Genomic DNA, 14,444 nt, shown 5'->3' with positions numbered 1-14,444 from the left:
AGAACTCCTACGAGTACAATGCCCTTTGCTTTGGTCTATGGAATGGATGTTGTTCTTCCAATTGAGGTTGAGATTCCTACTCTAGAATCTCCATGAAGGGCCTCATCACTAATGATGACTACATAATATCTTGGCTTTAAGAGCTAGTATTATTAGATGAACATTGGCAAGTGGTGTGCGATCATCTTTAAGTTTATCAGCAGCTTATGTCTAGAAGTTACAATAAGAAAGTTAAGCCATGTAACTTCCAACTAGGTGATCTTGTCCTAAGAGAAAACCCTAAGAATCAAAAATAATGGGTCAAAAAAGGGAAGTTTGAACCAAATTGGCTTGGTCTTTACATAGTCACTGCAATGTTTGGATTTGGTGCTTACAAACTTTCTATAGCCGAGGGAGAGGCACTCAAGGAGCCCATTAAAACTCTCCACCTGAACCAGTTCTATAGCTGATCTGACCTTAGAAGCTCTCTGTATATACTTAAATGTCCTGAAAAAATCTAAAAATTGCAAAAAGTCCTAAAAAAATTAAAAAAAAATAAAAAATAAAAAAATAAAAAATACAAAAAAATGGAAAAACAAGAAAAAGCGCCATTGGTGAAATCCTAGAAATAGGCATCATGGTAGCAAAAAAATAGAATCTTTGCCAAGAAGGTGAAAACTTGGTAAATAGATGCCTGTTGTTCAACTACCATATCTCACAGTGCATCTTCTAGCTTCCTGTACAGTTGCTTCCCCACTTTAGATTGCTACTTATGCTCATATTGGATCTTGTCAAAACTTGGGGGCACCACCCTATAGTGTCATAGGATCTCTCACGACAGCCACTAGTGGCCCTCACTATGTCTATCTACAGTTGTTCATGTCACTTTTCAAAATTCCTCTCATGAAGTCCCTCTCATGATGATCACTAGTGGTCCTCACTACATCTACCTATTGTCATTCATGTCACTTTTCAAGATTCCTCTCATGGAGTCCCTCTCGCAATAGTCAATAGTCCTCACTATGTCTGCCTACTATCATTTGTGTCACTTTTTGAGATTCCTCCCATGGAATTTCTCTCATGATAGTCACTAGTGGTCCTCACTACATCTTCCTACTATTTTTCATGTCACTTTTTGAAATTCCTCTCATAGAGTCTCTCTCACAACAGTCACCAGTGGTTCTCACTACATATTCTTACTGTCATTCATGTCACTTCTAAGATTCCCCTTTATGGAAGATCTCTCTTGTGTCAGTCACTAATCATCCTGACTGTGTCTGTCCACTGTCACTCAGTTCCAACTAAGGTTCTTCTTCATGAAGATTCCTCTTTGATTTCAATCACCAGCTGTTCTAGTGTCTATCTACTATCGTCACCCTACTAAAGAGATTTCTTTCATGTTTTGGACATTGGAACTTGACATTAGAAACACAAAACTCAAAATGATATACTTTTTTGGATATGCTGAGCCTTTTCTTTGATTACTTTGCTTTCACTTCATCAAGTCTCCTTGAGCAACTCGATGATATCATTTTTGACTAGAGAAGCAATGACCAGGGGCACAATCTTTTCTTCACTTTCTATTTGTGTTTTAGTTCCACTAATATGAAGCATCCATATAAGAGGGGTGTCCATTATAAGAGCCTCCATCTCATATTGGATGGCCATGTGTACCTCAACTCCTTTTATATGGATACATCAATAAGGTTGGTTCTTCTCCCTGCTTGTTGGAATGAACTCTTCATGCTATAGTAAATACTAATACTCATCCTACTAAGTGAACGTATGGGTCATTGTGAGTATATCTAGCACACTTTTGTCTCAAGTTATGAATGCAAGGATCATTATGGATAGAATACTTATTGATTACTTAGCATAAGAAGGATCTCTTGTGTGTCTGACATCTTTTCATGAAAGCAACATTTTGGTCATCCTAGCGTTTATGCTTTGATGCTTATGTTAACTTGCTACATTAAAAGGGACATATGTTTTGGTCATTATAGCTTCTTGTGCCTCAAATACTTACATTTAATCTTGACACACCTAGAATAGATGTCTTATTCATATTCCTCTAATTGCAATGTTAATAGGAATTGTATGACATATGGGATTTGCTACATGCTCAGTGATGAAAATTGAAGAAGCTCGATGACTAGAACTAGGGTTGCATCTAGCATAGGGCTACATTGCATATATGCATGGTTCAATGGTTAATTCACTTACATCTTTTGATGAGGGATTTCTAGTCTCTTCAAAGTGTCAAGTTTCTTCATGGCTACACAAGTGTTTAGTTCTTTGTTTTGTCCTCTCGCTCAACAAAATACCTGTCATTGTTAACAAAAACATGGAACACTACATGAGATGTCAATTCAATCACATTTACATTTCATACATACTTTCATAATTCATCTCATCTACACTTCATTCATACATCAAATCAAATTTGCATTCATATATCCCATCTAAATCTCATAATCATTGCATAAAATATCTCATGTACATCAAGTTAAATGAAAATGACAATGAGAATGATACTTGACTCAAAATCTTGTATATCTATATTAGTATCAAAAGAATACATCTGTACAAAAAATGAATGCTACTTGAGTGTTGTTAATCAAAAATGATAAAAAATGGTTTTGGTACACCAATCAATACATAGCCAAATAAAAAACTTGAGGAAAATTAGTCTAACTCTCCCCTACACCCTCACCTCTAGGAGGAGGTGGAGGCATATCTGGTCTAGCAGGTGTTCATGTAGCTCTTAACTCTCGAGCATACTATGAGAATTAGGGCACTTTTTGAGCCTCATCTAGCACAACTATGGAGTAGGCTACAAAATAATAAGCTGCTTGTGCTATCTATAATTAGACCTCATCCTATAGTTGCTCTACTCTCCATAAAGCTATCTCTAATTGCTCTCATAGCCTAAGGATCTCATGATCTCACTCAGATATCCATGTATCTCTGACGACTACCTATATCTATAGCTCTCCTGGGCACTAAGAAGCCTATTGTATCTACTCTTTAGCTCTCCTCAACACATCCTTAGGTCTATCAATAGGCTAGTCCTACATCTCCTCATCCAATTGCTTAGCCTACTGCTCAGCTACCTGTTGCTCCTCAATATGCGATCTCTATCACTGACTTTGATCTATCCCACTACCACCCACACCTAGATCTAACCACATATGTCAAGGGGGGATTTGCACCTGCTACACTCTATGCCTCACCTACTAGGGTATCTTTTGTGGTGTATCTAGCTATGGTGCATGCACTGGCTACCTTGGTGTTGCCATCCCCACTGGATCGATGGAGCATGGGAAAGGATGGCTCACAAAATATGCTTGGTATGTAGGTGTCATCCCTGCATCTAGCACTACTGGCAAGTAATCCCACTATGTTACAACCAAGTTATGCACATCGATCATGGATATCCCCAGATGCAACCTCGACAACCATCCATGACTCAAATTTTTGGCTAACCTTCCATATGAGTAGTACTCCTATGATATATCTTGTGGCAACCCATACCAACAACACACACAGATAAGAGGGAACCTCTCTATGATCTATGTGGAGTAGCCTATAAGTGGTTATGATGCAAACATATGACTCAGCTCTTGAGGCAGGTCATCCCAATCCTTAATCTCTCTCTAGGGCTGCCATACACAAATACCAAGTCATCAAGACATGCCCTCCATTTCTCAGTCTTCCCCAGAGCTATCTAGGTAGGTTAGTCCCTATATCTATAGATATACAACTCTGTGGGCTGTTACTCATCCTAAAAAATGGGCCTTGTAATTGGCAAGTGCTCCCACACCTAGATCTATAATACATATACTCCAACGGCCATACTCTTCTGCTCGTGGTATATAATCTCATGCATCTCATGAAACATGTGTGCAAGCATGCACCCTTTGGAGCATCTTCTCCCAACCACACTCTAATCCATGCTACCTCCTATCTAACACGAAGAAACAACTAATAAAGATTTCCAAAACTGAAGCTAATTTGTGTGTGGAGCCATAACTGTGGACAAGCTTGTCCCATGTGATGGCCTAGCCCATGATCAAATCCTAATGAAAGATTCCTTGTCGTGCCTCTATACCTTCTCTTGGTGCTGTGTCATACACTATCCTTGGCTCATAGAAGGGTATGTATAGGATCCTGTATATATCCTTGGGAGTTATAGTCATCTCTCCCTAGAGTAGGTGGAAGGTGTTCATTTCTGAATAGAAATGCTCCACCAATGTAGTCAATAAGTCATGATTCACTAGCACTACTAGCATTTGGCATAAATGAGTTAGCCTAAATCTATCTATGTGAACCATGTCAACATCATCGAGACTCTGCAACAGAGCTCCATATGGCAGCTAATGGAACCTAAATCCAACGTCATCAAAGATAACCTACACACATGACCAATGAAAATAGGAAAACGATTAGTTCTCACTCCAAAATTAAGACATAAAAATAAAAAAATTGAACTTAAACATTGCAAAGGACACAAATTTTTTGTGCAAGCACGTATTTCCTCGCATGACATTTCACCTCTTAGCACAAGGAAATATGTCTTCATGCGAGAAGTGACAAAGAAATGAGCGAAATGTGCCCAATATTCCACACATCTCACATGAGAGGTGGGTATTTTTTAGGTGAGAAACCTCACCAGGGAATGTGAAGAAACACCAGATTGGTGGATTCTTGCACCAGGAAAGATCAGGCCTGCGCGAAGAAGAAAAAACTAAAACACCCTACAAACATGGTAAAGTACATCAAAATATGTGTAAAATTAAATGCAATGCAAGTTTATCAACTATTCACTAGAAGTCCATAGTTCACCAGCTGGTTGTGTTGTCAGGAGTGCTCAAAATGGTGAGAAGACACAAGGACCACCATTTTTGCCTAAGAGCTCTTCTATTCACTAAAGACAAAAGTGCAAATGATTTGAAAATGACCCTTTGGGCCCTTATATAGGTTTTGACCTAATTTTTCAAAGTGCTCTAATTTGTGAGAAAATCACCCCCCGGCTTATTTGACTACTTTGAATCCATTTTCGGGATCAAATTCAAAATCACATTTTAAATTTTTGGGACTGACACGATCAAATGCTTGTGCAGTCCAAATTTTTTTCCTAATACTTTGTGAATCTTGGAATCTTTTCAACTCAAAATTACTTCACATTGCATCACAAATTTGGAAAAAGTCAACTGCAGTCAAATTTGGTCAACTTTTGGTCAAACTTGGTCTTCTAGACTTCAAATTCACTCCAAATTGACTCCAAATTTTCTTTTGATCATTTTCACTTCTTCTATATTCTTTGCACTCTATGATTTCTTCCATATCTCTTACTACACTGCTCTCTATCATATTTTTGGTGTGTCATCTTTCAATTTCGCTACTGAGGGGGTAGGATAATTACATCATTGAGTTTGAATTTTGACTCAATCTGAATTCATTGCTCAGGGCATCTTGTTCCCATCTTATGTCCTCATTACTCAAGGCATTTTATCACTATGGGCATCTTGTTCCCCTCTATCTGGCATCTTTTTCATTTATCTCATCTTTTCATTAGCTGATCACATCTTATAATAGTCTTTATCAAAGTTGGATGGACAAGTATCAGGATAGTCTAAACCTTAACTCCTGAGGATCAAGCCTCATTCTGGGGATGATTCTATGACTCCTAATTGAATCTTGTTATCTCTTATCAATCTAGGTATCTAGGTGTTCTATTTGCATCCCACTTAAGCTCCATTTTGGAGATAATTTTTAAAATCTTATCAATCTATGTATCTAGGTGTTCTATCTAGATCCCTTAAGGTTAAGCTTTGTTATGGAGATAATCTTTAAAATCTTGTCAATCCAGGTATCTAGGTGTTCTATCTGGATCCCTTAAGGTTAAGCTCCTTTTTGGAGATAATCTTGGAGATAATCTTTAAAAGCTTATCAACCTAGGTATCTAGGTGTTCTATCTAGATCCCTTAAGGTTAAGATCTATTCTGGAGATAATCTTTAAGAGCTTTTCAATCTAGGTATCTAGGTGTTCTACCTAGATCCCTTAAGGTTAAGCTCTATTCTAAGATAATCTTTAAAAGCTTATCAATTGGTTTCTACATCATCAAATTGTAGAATCAGTCTCATTTCTTGATTTGTGCATCATGCTTTTTGATTTTTTTGAATTGATCATGCTGCTCACACACTCATTCAAAGATGGAAAAAATGTAATACCCCAAAATTGGCTCATTTCAATCTCAACCAATTTTGGTCTATTTTGATCAACCCTAAAGTCCTATTTCATTAGGCAATTCTCATTCTGATTTTTGCTACTTGACTCAATTGTCAAATGCAAAAAATCCTAATTTGCATTAATCATGCTGTTTATTTAATTCCTAAAGTATTGACTCAAATTAGCTACATTAAACCTATTGATTTAGATTTAATTTAATTTGAAGTGTTTATACTTTAATTAAATTAAATTATCTCCTAAGGCTAATGTACTAAGGAATTAAATTTATTTCATTTAGTAATTCTCTCATTTTAGTTATTGAATGAATTATTCAATTAGTTGAAATATGCATTTATGAGGTCATATCTCATTTTTATTAAATTAAATAACCTTCCAATTTGATCTCTCTAGTTCAGGAATGAGAATTCCAAGTGATCTACCTCTTGAATTGGAATTGGCTTAATCCACTTATTCTTACACTTGGGTGAATTCCAGTTAACTTTTCATTACACTCAGGATTTGAGTTAGTTAACCTCACCTACACTGGGAAATTTCCATCCTTACTAGATCTCTGTTTCAATCTTGACCATCGATTTGAGTTGATCTCAATCATTAATTGATTTTAGGAATTCTATTTAAGAGGCTTCTAATTCCTTGTTTAGGGGGTTGGAATTTGAATTGCATCAAAATACTATTGAGTTTCATACTCAATTACTCAATCTTGTCATAGCTTTTTGAATTGCTTAGCATTAATGTCATATTAGATTAAAAATGCATCCATCTAGTTCAATTTTCTTTTACTTATTATTAGATTAAATTGCACATCATCTAGCCTAAATGTACTTTCATATTATTGCATAAAATCCTTCATATTAAAGGGTTTGGTTCCCTGCTTCTCAGTCTGAGAGAAAATAGGCAAAATCCTTCTAGTTAGAAGGCAACAGGTCACTCTATCTAACCTCTTGGATAAACAACTCAATGTTTATTCCAAGATGATTCCACAGGTAAGGACTATGTTGAAGTGTATGTGAAGATCCGAGGTCACATTTCCACATATACAATATCTACAGGTATTCCTGCCCTTTCTACAATTGTTTCCATTCCTAGCATGTGATTAATAAGTACAAAGATAGTTGAGATCAAGTCTCAATTGAGTACAAAATTTTTGGGTAAAGGAAAAGAGAAGGAAGAAGACATAGATCTTGATGAGGAGATTATAATTTGAAATTAGGACATCTCAAATCTCAATCCTAATCAGATGCATTTTTTGGAGAAATTCTTCAAAAGAAAGCCAAGCAGTAGAGGCTTAGAGAAGAAAGGAGCAGGGAATTCCAAATAATAGAAGATGCAAAGAATATCCTTGCAGAGGCATTAAATACAAAGGTTGATGCTTCTTAACCAATTTTAAACCAACTAGCAGAGGCAGTCCAAAAATTTAATGATGATTTGAGGGGACAAGAGAAATTTTTGCAAAGAGCTGAGAAGAAGTTTGAGAATAAAGTTTCGAAACTTATTGCTCAACAAATTGTTATCCATGAAGTAGAATTATCTACTATTCTAGGCTCACTGGAGACCTCTTGCAACAATTTGTTTTCACTATTTGGTAAACTTTATGATATCTCAAATTTCAATAAGGAAATAAAAGATAAACTATCAAATATTTATGAATATTTGAAGGCAAGTGCATAATAGTTGCAACTTGACTTGAGCTATAGCTCTACCCATTACAACAAGATCAGATTCCTAATTGATATGCAGACAAAATTGTTGAGAGAAGAGGGGAGAATAAGAGCTACATTGATAGATATATAGGGCATGATTCTCCCAAACATGGATGCATTGTAGAAACACATTGCACATGCTAAAACACTCATCCATGAAATAACTTCTCCATCATAGTCCACATGATAGAACTATCAGTAGAAGTGCAAATTACATTACACACATGCAAGGTGTTGTAAGAGAATTGGGACAAGACATTGGTGCTAGTTTTGAAGGTACATTCAAATTTTTTGTCATATTTTGGCATTACTATATAATATATATGGCATACATATTTTGGAATTATAGTATAATATATATAGCATACATCTTTGGCATTAATATCAAAAATTGGGAGAATATGTATAGAAAAGAGGAGAATATATATATATATATATATATATATATATATATATATATATATATATATATAAGATGTGAAAAGATGTATAGTATATATTATGTATGGGAGAGCATTACAATATTTTCATGTGTAGATACTTAGAGGTACATCTCTTACAAAACTAATTTTGAAAAATCTCAAAAAATAGAATACTCCACCGAGTCAAAGACATAAGGTGATGGATAAAAGATGTTCTTGAATATTTTGAATTCAATTTTGACTAATAAGTGTTTTTGTCACTAATGCTAAAGGGGGAGATTGTTGACATTACAATCATGTTTGTTATTAGTGGCATACACTTATTTATATTGTAAATATCTACCAAGTTCTATAGTTGCTACCGACTCTAAGAGATAATATTTAGTTTGCACCAAGCAATTACAACCAAGGTGTTGATCAATAGTATAAACTAAGCATCTTAGTGTATGCCAAGTTTACCAGTGCAAACCAAGTTGTGTAGTGCTTACCTAGTCTTTAGTTAATGTGACATGAGTCTAGTGTTAACTGAGCCACTTAGTGTTAACCAAGTGACTCAGTTTATACTGAGCTCATAGTGATAGCATTGACTGAGATATGCAACACGAATTGAGTGATTTAGCTTATATGTCAAGTTTCATAGTATTCATTGAGTCACTAGTGCAAACTACATTCAAAAGTACTTGGAAGTAATTAGTATGGACCAAGCTTCTACATCTACTGAGTGCATGATGATGCTGAGCATTAACAATGGATGCCAAGTATCAAAACCTCACCAAGCCAGTCTTTAGAATCCAAGTTCCTTTAGTTGGGCCAACTTTGTCATTTTTGTGTAAACTTATATTATGATTGACTTTGTAATTTGTAAATTGGATTGGTATATATGTAATGTATTATATCATATCCAAGGTCTGATATGGAAGTAATGTAATAAGCAAAAAAGAGCAGAGGAGTGAATTAAAAAGGATACAATAGTATAAGGAGAAAAGAAGATTTATTTATCACAACAAGGTGATTACTATACTCAAAGGAATCTCATTTAGCAAACCAAGTTGCAAATCAGAGATTAGCTACTATTTCATTCTAATAGGTGGATCAGTCAAATCCTTTCACAAGGTATACTTAAGAGTCTTATGTAAATCTCTTTACCAAGTGCATACTTCATTGTATGTTTGTAAATCCTTTTGCAAGGTGGACCTAGAAATTCTTATTTCTCCTAATAGGGCATATCATTAGAAGTGATCATTGTAAGCCTTAACAAGCCAACTCTATATTGCAGCACTAAAAATTGTGGGTATCATCCCCACCCCAGTTTTACTTTCCATTTGGAAGGTTTCTAGGTCACCAAATTGTGTGTCAAAGTGTTATGAATGTTTTAATGTTTTTAGTTTCTCATGCATGCAATTAGATCAAAATGCTCATAAAGGATTAAGTTTTATTGGTTATTGATTCACCCCTCCCCTCTCAATAACTTATCCTATCATAATATTTCCAATAATATAATGTTAGAAATCCAAAATACTTGCATAACCAATGAAACTAGCTAACACTAGTAAATTTGAACTCAATTTTTGACGAATTTTGGTCAAAATTTTGACTTTGGTAAAAATTTTGACTAATCAGTTCGTGGCAATTTTTCTCATCAAAATTTTGACGAACTTGCAAGTTGGTTGAAATTTTGATTCATCAAAAAGTTTTTGTCTCTGCTAACTTTGATTTGTTATTTTCGATCAAAATTTTAACCAAATAGTGGTAAAAAACTATCAAGAATTGGTTGAAATTTCCACCAATTCTTGGTCAAAAACATTCAAGAATTGGTAGAAATTTTGACCAATTCTTGGTAGAAAACTATAAAGAATTGGTCAAAATTTCCACCAATTCTTGGTTGAAAAGCTTCAAAGATTGGTGGAAATTTCAACCAATTCTTGGTAGAAAATTATCAAGAATTGGTCAAAGTTTCCACCAATTCTTGGTCAAAATATTTCAAGAGATGGTCAATTTTTTGACTAAACTAAGTTGTTTAAAAAAAATAGAGTGGATGAATCCCCCAATGAATGCCTACCATGGACTCTTTCTTAGATCATCTTCAAGTCATGATAGTTTTTTAGACCAATACATAGACATGAATATCTTCCAAACTAGAATGAATTTGTAAAATTATTCTAGTGTGTCTGTGGAGAATTAGGATCACAAAAACATATTCAAATTTGAAAAGAATCCAACAATAGAATTTAAAGTTATGACCCCAGTAATGAACCTCAATTTTACTATCATTAAAAAATAAAGAAACTTGCATGCCTAGTCTACCTATGGAAAACATCTTTCTCCTAGAATATAAAACCTTTTGATCTCAAACCAAATTCACATGAAAGTAAATCCACAATACTAACCAAATCTAGAAGACCATTAATATTCAATGGTTAGAAACAAAGATATGCACAAAACTTTCACAAAAATCTACTATATGTTTAAATTTTGCTAAAAAATATCCATTAAATCATAGAAAAAGGTTATATTGGGGGTTTAATTGGAATTTTCTAGAGTTTATCTACACATTAGTACTTTTGTGCATGTGAAAGAATCTGTGCATTCCATTCTTGTGTTTCAATTCTTTACAAGGCATTTTTGTCAACATTTTGTTGGTTTACTCTGTATCTGAGGTATTAAAAATATTTTACTCCATAGATGTTGTTGTTTCATCATATACTATCTTACAAATAGGATACTAGCAAGTTGTGGCTAAGATTGAAAGGAAAATTTCTAGCAACTTGAGGTTAAACTAGCAATGAGCACCTCATCTTGATGGCCAAAAAACTATCAGCAATAAGAAAGATGATGTGTAATAACTATTGCAAGTAGCAAGAAGAAAATAAACATGAAATTATATGTATTTGAAAAATAAAAATTATAGGAAACTAAAAGCTATATTAGATGAACAAGTCATTCTCTAAGAAGTATTGATGTTAATACTGATGATTAATTTTACTATCAAGAAACAAGAAAAATGCTTCAAGAACTACAAACATATTTACCAATATGTTACTTAGGGTGGTCAAAGTAACTTGGAGGGATATAAATAAAAGCCTATAATTCAAATCCATTAGAGCATACCAATTCATGTTTTCTAACTCTGCACTATTCTTCAAGATCCACTTTGCCACTGTCTTGCAATCCACTGGATAGTGAGCTTCTTCCAGACATTGGAGGATATTAGAGTTACAAAGGATTAAAAAATTTTGACATGGGAAGAAACAAATTTGAATGAGCAATTCAACATGTTTACCTTTTATGTCACTAAAGGGAAAAGCCTAGTTGCTAGTGTAATAAGATATCAGCAAACTAAGACACAAAACATAACTTACATTCTAGCCAAAGATATATGAGCATTTCCAAGTAATGTCATAACAACCACTTCCAACAAAAAATTCTATAACATATTTGCAGCTAGGTGCCAAACACCACTTAGTCTACAAAAAACAAGATTATCAATTTGATGGTATGATACTGCATTATAGTCATAAAAATAAATGTCAGTTGATAGTTGAAAAATCCAATATTATTTTATGTATCATGTATGTCCGAACAATTCAAATGAAATTATTTTAATTATAAATTTTGAAATAAATAGAGTTATAAATTTGTATAATACTCTTCAATCTTCAAAAGGATCTAGATTATGGTCATTATTTGGTTTGACATAATTATAACCAAAAATAAATGGAGCACCACTCCCACTGCATGAGGGTTATGGTAAATTGATGTTGTATTAAATAAAGAAGATGAAAGCTCCATCTATAGATTTACAAAGACTATGCACTCAGAAGAAACAAAAATAGAAACTACCTAATAGACTATAAATTAACTACAATGACTATTAGACAAACATTAGAATATCCTAATACCCTTGATGGAGCCTTAAAATTCAAATTTTTTAGGCATCCATTTGAGCATATTTTATGAGTACTATCCTCCATAATTAAAATCCATTTCTATTATACATTTGAAGATGATGACTATCGTGCTCACAAATTGATGGAGTTATGTAAAGATGGAGAGATCTTTGATCAGATATTGAAGTCAAAGAGATAAGTGCTAATGTTAATCTGATGTAGTCAGCCTATTCATTAGTCAAAGGAAATTTTAGCATATATTGTGCAAAGTCAGGATTGAAGGACTTACCTAGATCATTAATCCAACTCTATGATGTCAATATAGGATTGAAGGACTTGCCTAATAGTACAGAGAAGAACACATACTCTCCATTACTTGTGCAAGTTCCTTAGATATTTCACATTTAAATCCAGTGTAAATAGTTATGTAGACAATATATATTCTCTTTTTCACCTCCTCCAAACTACACACAAACTTAGGTACTTCATTGGATTAAAGAGATTAAAACTATTGCATTAAACATTTCTTGTGTTAAATAAATTTACCTCCAAAGCTTCATGATTCCACCCCTAAAATTGTAAATTGTTCATAGATGCAACCATTAAGTGGTATAAACAAAATTGTTCTACCCTTTCAAATTTTCATTAAACTAGAATCCTAAAATAGGTACATTTCATTCTATAGTATCTTGTACAGCTTATATTTTGCCTACTGTTGTATTGTTGCATCAAAAATAAATCAAAGGAAGTCAAACATATCTTGCTAGTTATCTTTTACAACATATTATTTCTTTAAATACCTCTATATAAAAAATCTTATAGAATTACTCCTACAAAATAGTTGAATATTACACCAATCGTATAGAGTATAACTTTATTTTTTTGAAAATTAACTCATGTCAATACAAAGAGGTAACATAGAATGAGGTTAGTCTACATCTATAGTCCTATGACAACAATGTGATTAAATTACACCATAGCTACAACTCCCAAGGAAACTAAAGTTCAAGACTCAAAATTAAAAATAATAGAAGTCATGAAAAGAAGAAGACAAGATGGAACTATATTGAGAGGACAAATGAGATTTAATAAAGAATCCAATCATAGTACACATGGTAAGGTTCTATTGTTCTAGTCTCAACAACCAGTTTTATGTGAAAAGAAAAACTAGCATAAAGAAGTAACAGCTGGCCAAAAACATGATAAAAGTGAGCCATATCCCTACTGCTAGACACATGAGAACAAAGACACTATATCCATCCCTCCATCTCAATTATCTTAAATGATCTAGTATGTCTTAGGAACATCTCTCCCTACTCAAAAAAAGAGTAATATCCCGGTGATCCCTATAAATGAGAATGTCTAAAGAAAAACATCCACATAATTCTTCCTAAAATAGGATGTATGACTGCATCAAGCTTGAGGCAAAAATCTAGGTAACTTTCAAAATTTTAGTAAAAATAAATTTAATAGCAATATCTTCTATAGTTTGTAACAAGATTCTAATCAATTCAAATAAGAATTAGGAAGACATGATCACTGTTACAATTCAACAGAAAGATGAACATCTACTCTTTGCAACCCATTTACCAATTTAAATCAAACATTCATATAGAAGAATGCAAATAATTAAAGAAATTTACAATTTCATCCTACAAACAATGAAATAGCTATGGCCTGGTCATATAGGTTTTTCACCTCTATCTCTGACAATGACTTCCAATCTAAGACTTGTTCAATCTACCTTTCCAAATCAGCATGGGAAGGCATCTCTAGCACTTTGATTGGTTCTTTACTACAAAGATCTTAATACCAATAGTGTCAAATCTCTAAGTGGATCAATCCACATGGAATATCCCTGTTTGCTTCTAGGGTATTCTCTAATTGAAAAGCTCTAATGTTGTTGGATTATTAAATAGATCTGAATGGCCTTATATTTGATTTAGAATGATTAAGGGATGATTCAAGATTATCTTGGATCTATTTGTGTGATTAGTCGTGGATACTAATGAAATATTGAATGAATCTTTTAAAAATCATCAAAAACCTTCTTTTGTAGAGTTAAGATCAAGGGTTTAATTATATCTTAGATTCTAATCAATGAAAAAATGAGTTTATTTGTTTGCTAGAGAGTATACTCATCATAATTCATCATGCATTCAGTTTGGTGTCCAAGGGTTAAGGTAAATGTGACAAAACAGAA

The sequence above is a fragment of the Cupressus sempervirens genome, chromosome 8 (assembly GCF_028749045.1).
Source record: "Cupressus sempervirens isolate cs-2001-9-10 chromosome 8, ASM2874904v1, whole genome shotgun sequence".
NCBI lineage: Eukaryota > Viridiplantae > Streptophyta > Pinopsida > Cupressales > Cupressaceae > Cupressus > Cupressus sempervirens.
The sequence above is the reverse complement of the archived record's forward strand: the minus strand, read 5'-3'. Positions refer to the sequence as shown.